Source organism: Rana temporaria, chromosome 1 (genome assembly GCF_905171775.1).
Source record: "Rana temporaria chromosome 1, aRanTem1.1, whole genome shotgun sequence".
NCBI classification, from domain to species: Eukaryota; Metazoa; Chordata; class Amphibia; order Anura; family Ranidae; genus Rana; species Rana temporaria.
In genome coordinates, this window is record NC_053489.1 from 65,682,029 (window position 1) to 65,692,304 (window position 10,276).

A 10,276-nucleotide genomic window follows, 5' to 3' on the forward strand; every position below is an offset into this window, starting at 1 on the left:
ACCAATCAAAAGAATTTTAATCGATCAAAAAGATTAAAGATTAATCGATTAATTAAAAGTTAATTTGCACAGCCCTAATATATATATATTTTTATTAAAGGGCTCAGAGGGCCCCATGTGGCAAACCCCCCCCCCCCCCCCTTTTTTATTTTTTTATTTTTGTTTATATGTATGTGTATATATATATGTATGTGTGTGTGTGTGTGTGTGTGTGTATATATATATATATATATATATATATATATATATATATATATATATATATATATATAAAAAATTTTTTTTTTTTTTTATTTATTTTATTAAAGGGCCCTGGATGGCAACCCCCTTTTTTTTATTTTTTTTATAAATGTTTATTTTATTTTTATATATATTTTTTTTATTTATTTTTTATTAAAGGGCCCAGAAGTTTATTTTTTATTTTTATTAGGCCCTGTACACACGAGAGGATATCTGATGGAAACGGTCCGCCGGACCGTTTCCATCGGACATTTCTCCTCCGGATTTTGATCTGATGGCTTGTACACACCATCAGATCAGATCAAAATCCCCGCGGAAAACAACCGCGGTGACGTGGCCGCGGCGACGTGCTCGACCCTGGAAGGTAAATACTTCCACGCATGCGTCGAATCATTTCGACGCATGCGAGGGATGGGGATCGGACGGACTTATCCGGTGAGTCTGTACAGACGACCGGATAAGTCCGAAGGACAGGTTTCCAGCGGATAGATTTCTTAGCATGCTAAGAAATTTTTATCCGCTGGAAAACCGTCGGCTGGAAAATGTCCGCTCGGGCCTACACACCACCGGAACTGATCCGCGGATAAATCCCAGCGGACAGATCCGGTCGTGTGTACGGGGCCTTAAATGGCCCAGAGGTCCAGGATGGCAACCCCCTTTTTTTTTGGCATTTCTTTTCATAAAAAAAAAATATATATTAAAGGACCCCAGATGGCAACCCCACTTTTAAAAAAAATAAATATATATTTTTTTTATATATATTTTTTATTAAAGGGCCCAGAGGTCCACAGGGCCCCCTTTTTTTTCACTCCTTTTTTTTTGTAAAGGGGCCCCCCCCCCCACTTCTCAATTCGCGGCACACCACCCGCTTCTCAATTTCAGGCGGCAGCACACACCCCCCTGTTCTCTGCCTGAAGCTGTGTAAGGGGCCCCATCATTCCTGGTGGCGGCCCTGATGAAGAATACGGGATATTGCTGTCACATGTACCACACAGCCAGTACTTGCCAGATTGTTCTGCAGCTCCTTCAATGTTGTTGTAGGCCTCTTGGCAGCCTCCCAGTTTTCTTCTTGTCTTTTCATAAATTTTGGAGGGACCTCCAGTTCTTGGTTATGTCACTGTTGTGCCATATTTTCTCCACTTGATGATGACTGTCTTTACTGTGTTCCATGGTATATCTAATGCCTTGGAATTTTTTTCTGAACCCTTCTCCTGACTGATACCTTTTTAACAAGAAGATCCCTCCGATTCTTTGGAAGCTCTCTGTGGACTATGGCTTTTGCTGTAGGATGCAACTCGGACCCCTTTCACACTGAGTAGTTTTTTAGGCGGTACAGCGCTAAAAATAGCGCTGCTATACCGCCTGAAAAACTCCTGCACTGCATACTCAATGTGAAAGCCCACTAAGGCGATGTGCTGGCGGGAGAGAAAAAAATCTCCTGCCAGCATCATCATCGTGTATACCGCTCCTTCCCATTTAAAACAATGGGAAACCGCGGCAATACCGTTCGCAATGCAGAGGCGCATTGCGGGCGGTATTAACCCTTTATCGGCCGCTAGCGGGGGTTAATACCGCACTGCTAGCGGCCGAATCCCGCGGCAAATCCGACGGTATAGCGGCGCTATACCGCCACCGCGCCTCCCGCCCCAGTGTGAAGGGGGCCTAAGAAAATGTCAGGAAAGACCTATTAGAACAGCTGAATTTTATGTGGGGTTAATCAGAGGAACTTTAAATGATGGCAGGTGTGTACTTACTCCTGTTTAACATGAGTTTAAATGTGATTGCTTAACCACTTAACGACCACCGCATGTACATATACGTCCACAGAATGGCACGTACAGGCAGATGGGCGTACATGTACGTCCCTGCCTTTCCGCGGGTCGGGGGTCCGATTGGGACCCCCCCCCGCTACATGCGGCGGTCGGAAATCGTCTGGGAGCGATCCGGGATGAGGGGGCCGCTTTGTTTCTAGCCGCCAACTTCGCGATCGCTCCCCGGAAATAAAAAGAACGGGGAGAGCCATATGTAAACACGGTGTAACGGATCATGGACTATGCTGCCGGGACAGTTATAATCTTCATGAGGACTACAAGGAACTGCATGGCTTGCCACAATTGGATGTACCACATTGTATTCTGAGCTCAAAGGGTTAATTGGACAAGTCTCTTAAATTGCTCTTTCATTACCTCTCTTTTGTGGAGGTAAACAGCCCCCCTGTGAGGTGTATGCTGAGGGGGATTATGTGTGAGTGATAATTGTTTTAAAGGTTAATTGAATTCTATTGTCTGATCAAGTTAAGGAGCCAAAACGGCTAGCGGCTGATTGGCTCAAGGGAGTGTCATTGTTTCAAAGTGTGTGTATTGAAGTCCCCCCTGGGGGGGGGGGGGAGTGTCATTTGTTTCTGTACAGTTGTAACCAGATATAAGGAGGAAAAATGTGGCAAATAAAGTCAGTCTGCTTGACTCTGCAAACGTAGCCCGTCTCGTTTCTTGGAAGGGCGTTCGATGGGATATACCGGCGGTACCTGCATATCGCAGCTTGCCAGGGAAAAGGACGTCGCCAACGGTTGAGACCCTCACACTACATGGGTAGCCGTTACACACGGCTTCCCCGTGCTTCACTGTGGTGGCTGCATCGATCGTGTCATCCCTTTTATAGGGAGACACTATCGATGACGTCAGACCTACAGCCACACCCCCCTACAGTTGTAAACACACACTAGGTGAAACATAACTCCTTCAGCGCCCCCTGTGGTTAACTCCCAAACTGCAACTGTCATTTTCACAATAAACAATGCAATTTAAATGCATTTTTTGCTGTGAAAATGTGTCAAAATTGTCTGAAGAGTCCGCCATAATGTCGCAGTCACGAAAAAAAAAAAGGTTTCGCCGCCATTAGTAGTAAAAAAAATGTTTTATATAAAAATGCAATAAAACTATCCCCTATTTTGTAAACGCTATACATTTTGCGCAAAGCAACCGATTAAACGCTTATTGCGATTTTTTTTTTTTACCAAAAATATGTAGAAGAATATGTATTGGCCTAAACTGAGGAAAAAAAAGTTTTTTTATATATTTTTGGGGGTTATTTATTATAGAAAAAAGTAAAAAATATTGCATTTTTTTTCTTAACTGTCGCTCTATTTTTGTTTATAGCGCAAAAAATAAAAACCGCAGAGATGATACCACCAAAAGAAAGCTCTATTTGTGGGGAAAAAAAAGGACGTAAATTTTGTTTGGGAGCCACGTCGCATGACCGTGCAATTGTCTGTTAAAGCGACGCAGTGCCGAATCGCAAAACCTGGCCTGGGCCTTTAGCTGCATTTTGGTCTGGGGCTTAAGTGGTTAAATCTGAACCCAGCTACATCCCCAGTTATAAGAGGGTGTGCACACTTATGCAGCTGCGTTATTTTATTTTTAAACCCCCCCCCCCCCCAAAAAAAAAGATTTCAGTTTGTTTTTCAACTAAGTTGTACAGTTTATAGGTTACATTGATGGTGGAAAAAGTTCAGAAATTATTTATCTTTTGCCTAATTTTTTTTACATCAAAGATACCTGACATTTTAACAGGGGCGTGTAGACTTTTTATATCCTGCTTTAGAGGAGGTCTACTTATGAAACGTTGAGAGATAATTGGTGCATTGTTAAACTTTTGGGACCCTTCACTTTAACCGTGTCAGCTACACGACTGTATCATATACAGTACTTGGGAAAGACTATTTGTCTCAACCAGATTTGTAGTAGACAGGAAAAAGCCTTTAACCACTTAAGGACCGCATCATGTACATATACGTCAGCAGAATGGCACAGGCAGGCACATCAACGTATATATACGTGCCCTGCTTGACGGGGGTCCGATCGGGACCCCCCCCCCCCGTACATGCGGCGGTCCCCGTGGCTTCAGGAGCGATCCGGGACGACGACGCGGCTATTCGTTTATAGCCGCTCCGTCGCGATCGCTCCCCGGAGCTGAAGAACGGGGAAAGCCGTGTGTAAACACGGCTTCCCCGTGCTTCACTGTGTCGGCGCATCGATCGCGTCATTCCCTTTATAGGGAAGACACGATTGATGATGTCATTCCTACAGCCACACCCCCCTACACTAGTAAACACACACAAAGTAAACCCTAACTCCTACAGCGCCCCCTGTGGTTAACTCCCAAACTGCAACTGTCATTTTCACAATAAAGAATGCAATTTGAATGAATGAATGAATGAAAAACGTATAAAGCGCGGCACATGCGAACTGAATCGCTTCTGGGCGCTAATTTAAATGCATTTTTTGCTGTGAAAATGACAATTGTCCCAAAAATGTGTCAAAATTGTCCGAAGTGTCCGCCATAATGTCGCAGTCACGAAAAAAATCGCTGATCGCCGCCATTAGTAGTAAAAAAAAAAAAAACTATCCCCTATTTTGTAAACACTATACATTTTGCGCAAACCAACCGATAAACGATTATTGCAATTTTTTTACCAAAAATAGGTAGAAGAATACGTATCGGCCTAAACTGAGGGAAAAAAAATGTTATATATGTTTTTGGGGGATATTTATTATAGCAAAAAGTAAAAAATATAGCATTTTTTTCAAAATTGTCGCTCTATTTTTGTTTATAGCGCAAAAAACAAAAACCGCAGCGGTGATCAAATACCACCAAAAGAAAGCTCTATTTGTGGGGAAAAAAAGACGCCAATTTTGTTTGGGAGCCACGTCGCACGACCGCGCAATTGTCTTTTAAAGCGACGCAGTCCCGAACTGTAAAAACCCCTTGGGTCTTTAGGCAGCATTTTGGTCCGGGGCTTAAGTGGTTAAGCAGCAATGCCTTGGTGGCAGTGAAATCTGTTCATTTGTGATTTACAGTATTGACTTCCAAATTTTTCTAGTATATCAAACGCCACATTTCAAATGTGTAACATTACCAGAAAGGGTCTGGGGGTAATTTATACATTTTTTATTTTATTTATATTTTTTTGTAGATTATTTTCAGCTACAATATAAAGAAACTCCAAGATTCCTTTACCTCGTACAAATATATCTTAAAGTGGAGGTCCACCCTAAAAAAAAAAATGTTTTACTTACCAGAACTTCCAGTTGCTATACGGATATTCCTAATCTGCCTCTTCCTAGTTCGTGGCAGGTTTTCATCCTCGCATTTGTCCTCTGGTCAATGGGTCGCGCTCCCTTCTGGGAACTGTGTGCATCCCAGAGAGCAGCCGCCCATTCACAAAGCGCTGCGAGACTCGCGCATGCGCAGTAGGAAACGGGCAGTGAAGCCGCGTAGCAAGGATGACGGCACCGGGACCTGCCACAATCGAGGGATCTGGGAGGGATAATTGAAAGGCAGGACCACTCACATTTTTGTCAAGCCTGATGATATAGCCACAAATATTTCCCAGGACCACACACCAATGTAATGATTCCCCAAAAAAAAAAATTATCACAAAATTGCTTCAGCTGCCTCTCCAGTAATCAGGAACGCCTCTCTAACATGTTTCACCCATGTAGGCCTTAATCGTAGAGGGGGTGAAAAGTGTTAGAGGGTATTTGCCTAACGTTTGATGAGGACGTATATTTTTGATGACAAAACATGTTTGAAGGTACTGCTGGCTGATGTTGCATCTGGAACAGGAAGTGTGCATCGGCCATCTTGGATGGGCGTGACTTCTGAGTTTTACTACAGGCTGGTGACAGTTTCTTTTAATTTGAGTGCACGACTTGTCTTTTTTTTTTTTTTTAAATAAACATATTTTCACTTTGTGAGGCTCCTCTGCTATGTATGATCTATGTGAAGAGGCGGCAAAGCTGTATACTTACTGTGATGCATTTGCATATATGTCTCAGTTCAATTCTCCCTGCTTGCCATGTGTGATTCAGTCCTCGGCTAACAGGTTATTGAAGTGCTAATGTCCCCTCACTATTTCTAAAGGTTAATTGATCTATTGTGTTGTGTGAAGGAGATCTGTGTTTAAGTGGCTTGTGTTAATTATTCTGATGGCTCCATTGTGGTAATTATCTCTCTATATGCGGGGTCGAGCTGTCTAGTTAATGTATTCAGTACAACTAGTATTTAGCGTCACTGATGTCATTGTCTAAAGAAATGTGTCTTCAAGAATCGGCACCGAGATGTCTGCCTGTCCTCTGTATGAAGAGCCCCCACTGTGTGATTAGGGGGGGTGGAGATTTCATTGTTGCTTCAATGTCTTGGACTGTATAAAAAGCTGAGAAGAAAACCATTAAAGTCTGTGTTGTTCCAGCAGTAAGCTTGTCTCATGTGTGGCTTTCTGGGCGATTCCAGGAATATTCCTCCTCGTGGAATATTGGGGTGATTTTCGTTATGGGAAGAAGGGAACGTTGACGGGGATATCATACCAATACCATCACACTTACCATACCAGAGCTGAGGGAAGATTTGTGAAGGAGCTGACAGACCTTTATTGCTTAAAGAGGTTGTAAAGGTTTGTTTTTTATTTTCTAAATAGGTTACTTTAAAGGGTCACTAAAGGAAAAATAAAATTTGCCTAAAATTACTGTCTGCAAGGTAGACAGACAGAATAGTGTAATGATTCTGTTAAAAGATGAGTAAATACCTATTAAATGCCTTCATCTATATCACCTCCGGCATTCTAGTTTCTGTTCTCTCATTCACTTCCTGGTTTGCATCGTTCGTTCATGTAAGAACTACATTTCCCAGTATGCATTGCGTCACACCCAGTAATTCACACCTCCTTGAAATCTCTAACACGTAGAGAGCGTCCTGCCGCACAGATGTAGTTCCCAGGAGGGGGTGAGCATGTTACTGACCACCGCAGTAAAGCCTCCCGTCACGGTGGTCAGTAATATCAGACAAGCAGGAAGTGAACAGAACAGAAGAAATAGAGCAACTTCTGAGCAAAAACGAACAATGAGGAAGTGAAAAGAGGAATGTCTGCAGGTAAAGGATGCTTATTATGAAATTAGTTTTTTCCTTTACAACCCCTTTAAGCTAGTGCATTGTTGGTTCACTTACCTTTTCCTTTGATTTCCCTTCTAAATGTTTTTTTTCTTTGTTTGAATTTCTCACTTCCTGTTCCTCCTCAGTAAGGTGTTCTAAATGACTTTCCACCGTTCGGATGATGGTGGAAAGCTTACTGAGGAGAAACAGGAAGTGAGAAATTCAAACAAAGAAAAAAAAAATTTAGAAGGGAAATCGAAGGAAAAGGTAAGTGAACCAACAATACACTAGCTTAACCACTTGCTTACTTGGCACATGGCACTTCCTGCCCAGGCGGAAATTCCGTTTTCAGCACTGCGTCGCTTTAAATTAAAATTGCGCGGTCGTGCGATGTGGCTCCCAAACAAAATTGACGTCCTTTTTTTCCCACAAATAGAGCTTTCTTTTGGTGGTATTTGATCACCTCTGTGGTTTTTATTGTTTGCGTTATAAACAAAAAAAGAGTGACAATTTTGAAAAAAAAAACACCTTTTTACTTTTTTGCTATAATAAATATCCCATTTAAAAAAAAAAAAAAAAATTCTCAGTTTAGGCCGAGATGTATTCTATATATTTTTGGTAAAAAAAAAAAAAATTGCAATAAGCGTATGGTGATTGGTTTGTGCAAAAGTTATAGTGGCTACAAAATAGGGGATAGAATTCTGACATTTTTTTTATTATTTTTTTTTATTATTTTTTTACTAGTAATGGCGGCGATCTGCGAATTTTGTCAGGACTGCGATATTATGGTGGACACATCGGACACATTTTTGGGACCATTCACATTAGTACAGCGAACAGTGCTATAAAAATGAACTGATTACTGTATAAATGTGACTGGCAGGGAAGGGGCTAAATGTGTATCCTGGGAGTGATTCTTACTGTGGGGGGAGGGGACTGACTGGGGGAGGTAACCAATGCTGTGTCCCTATGTACAAGGGACACATCATCTCCTCTCCCTGACAGGACGGAGCTCCACGTCCCTGCTCTAAAACTGGCGATCGCGGGTACCTGGCGGACATCGCGGCCGCCAGGCACGCGCATCGGCATCGCGGTGACGCGCGCGTCCCCCAGTGGCCGGAGGACCTGAGGCCGTAAAAAGGCGGCCTCTCGGATTTATAGAGCCACCTGGAGGCCGTCTTTTTACTATGGCCCGGGACTGAAGTAGTTAAAGGAACCAATTTAGAAAATAAAAGACGAACCTTTACAACCCCTTTAAACACACAAGCCTTTTGCTGAAAAAAAAAAAAATTGAAAACCATTTATCATTTTACTTCTACGTCACAATTATGTGCCACTTTGTTTTGGTCTATCACATAAAATACCAATAAAATACATTTATGTGGAAAATTTCAAGGGGTATGAATACTTTTTCTAGTCACTGTACATCTTTCTAAACTGATGTATCATAGATTGGTCAATTGTTAAGGACTTACTCGTATACTGTATATGCTTACATGAGTAAAGCAGTGGATGGTGTCAGCAGGGGGTTTTGGTGAAATATCAGGGGGTCTAAACAGAGAGAAAGGGACTAAGGACAGAGATTCCTCAGTCCCTATCTCTGCATCCTCAGCTGCACTGGACAGTGAATGAGCAGCAGGGGGAATCTGCGCCACGTGAGGTGATTAGGGTGTGCCCAGACACATCCGGCACACCCTGTGCGCACGCCTATGGAAGAAAGGCTTTCATGTTGAAGATAAAACATACATAACTCTCTACCCACTCTGGATAGGCGGAGCCAGTGCAGCAGATACCAACATTGAATTGGCGTATCTTCCCATATGGGAATGGTACAACCTTCTCATGTGCAAACTAGGTTTTCAATATAGAGAATATTATGATCATTGATATAATCAGGGCGCGACAAATCCCGGTCGCCATGGCGACTAGAAATAGTGTCCTGGCGACTTGGCTTGGAAGGTGGGCAAAAAAAAAAATCATTTTTTTTGTCAGCTGGCGCCATCTGGTGGTGAGCCGTTGGTATTACAAAGTCATTACCACCAGATGTGTAAGCTGGCGCCATCTGGTGGTGGCCGTTGTTATTACAAGTTAAGCATTACAAGTTAAACAGCAATTCTAATGTCATTTTTCACTATTTTCACTGCCATCTTCTTCCCTCTAATTAGAACCCCCAAACATTATATATATTTTTTATCCTAACACCCTAGAGAATAAAATGGCGATCGTTGCAATACTTTCTGTCACGCCGTATTTGCGCAGCGGTCTTACAAGCGCACTTTTTGGGGGGAAAAAATACACTTTTTTTTCATTAAAAAATAAGACAACAGTAAAGTTATCCCCATTTTTTTTTTTTAATATAATGAAAGATAATGTTACGCCGAGTAAATTCATACCCAACATGTCACGCTTCAAAATTGCGTCCGCTCGTGGAATGCCGACAAACTTTTACCCTTTAAAATCTTCATAGGCAACGTTTAAAAAAATCTACAGGTTGCATGTTTTGAGTTACAGAGGAGGACTAGGGCTAGAATTATTGCTCTCGCTCTACCAATCGTGGCGATACCTCGACACCGTTTACATATGCGGGCGCTGCTCACGTATGTGTTCGCTTCTGCGCGCGAGCTCGTCTGGACGGGGCGCGTTTTCTGGCTCCTAACTTTTTTAGCTGGCTCCTAGATTCCAAGCAAATTTGTCAACCCCTGGATATAATCATATTGCTCAAATGGGCATCATTTTGTTGTATACCAAATTCTTGCCCAGATGGTGAAAATACAGCGATAAATTATACATTTCAAGGTCTCCGGGGGTAAGAATGGTAATTTATTATTATAATAGTTATTAATTCCTATGATTATTATTTATGATGACTTTTTAATATAATTGCTACTATTATTAATAATAATAACAATGTTATCATTGCTCTTTAGTTGGTTGCTATAGAAGCCAAGGTTGCTAGGGACGGGTCACATGACCAACAGAGTTTTTTTTCTGGTGTGGATTATTTTTATTATTTAATATTATTATTATTATTAGGATTCTCCTCTAGCTCTAACAGTTGCCATGAAAGCCATGGGTTGTTAGGGGCGGGTCACATGGCGCCGGTCACATG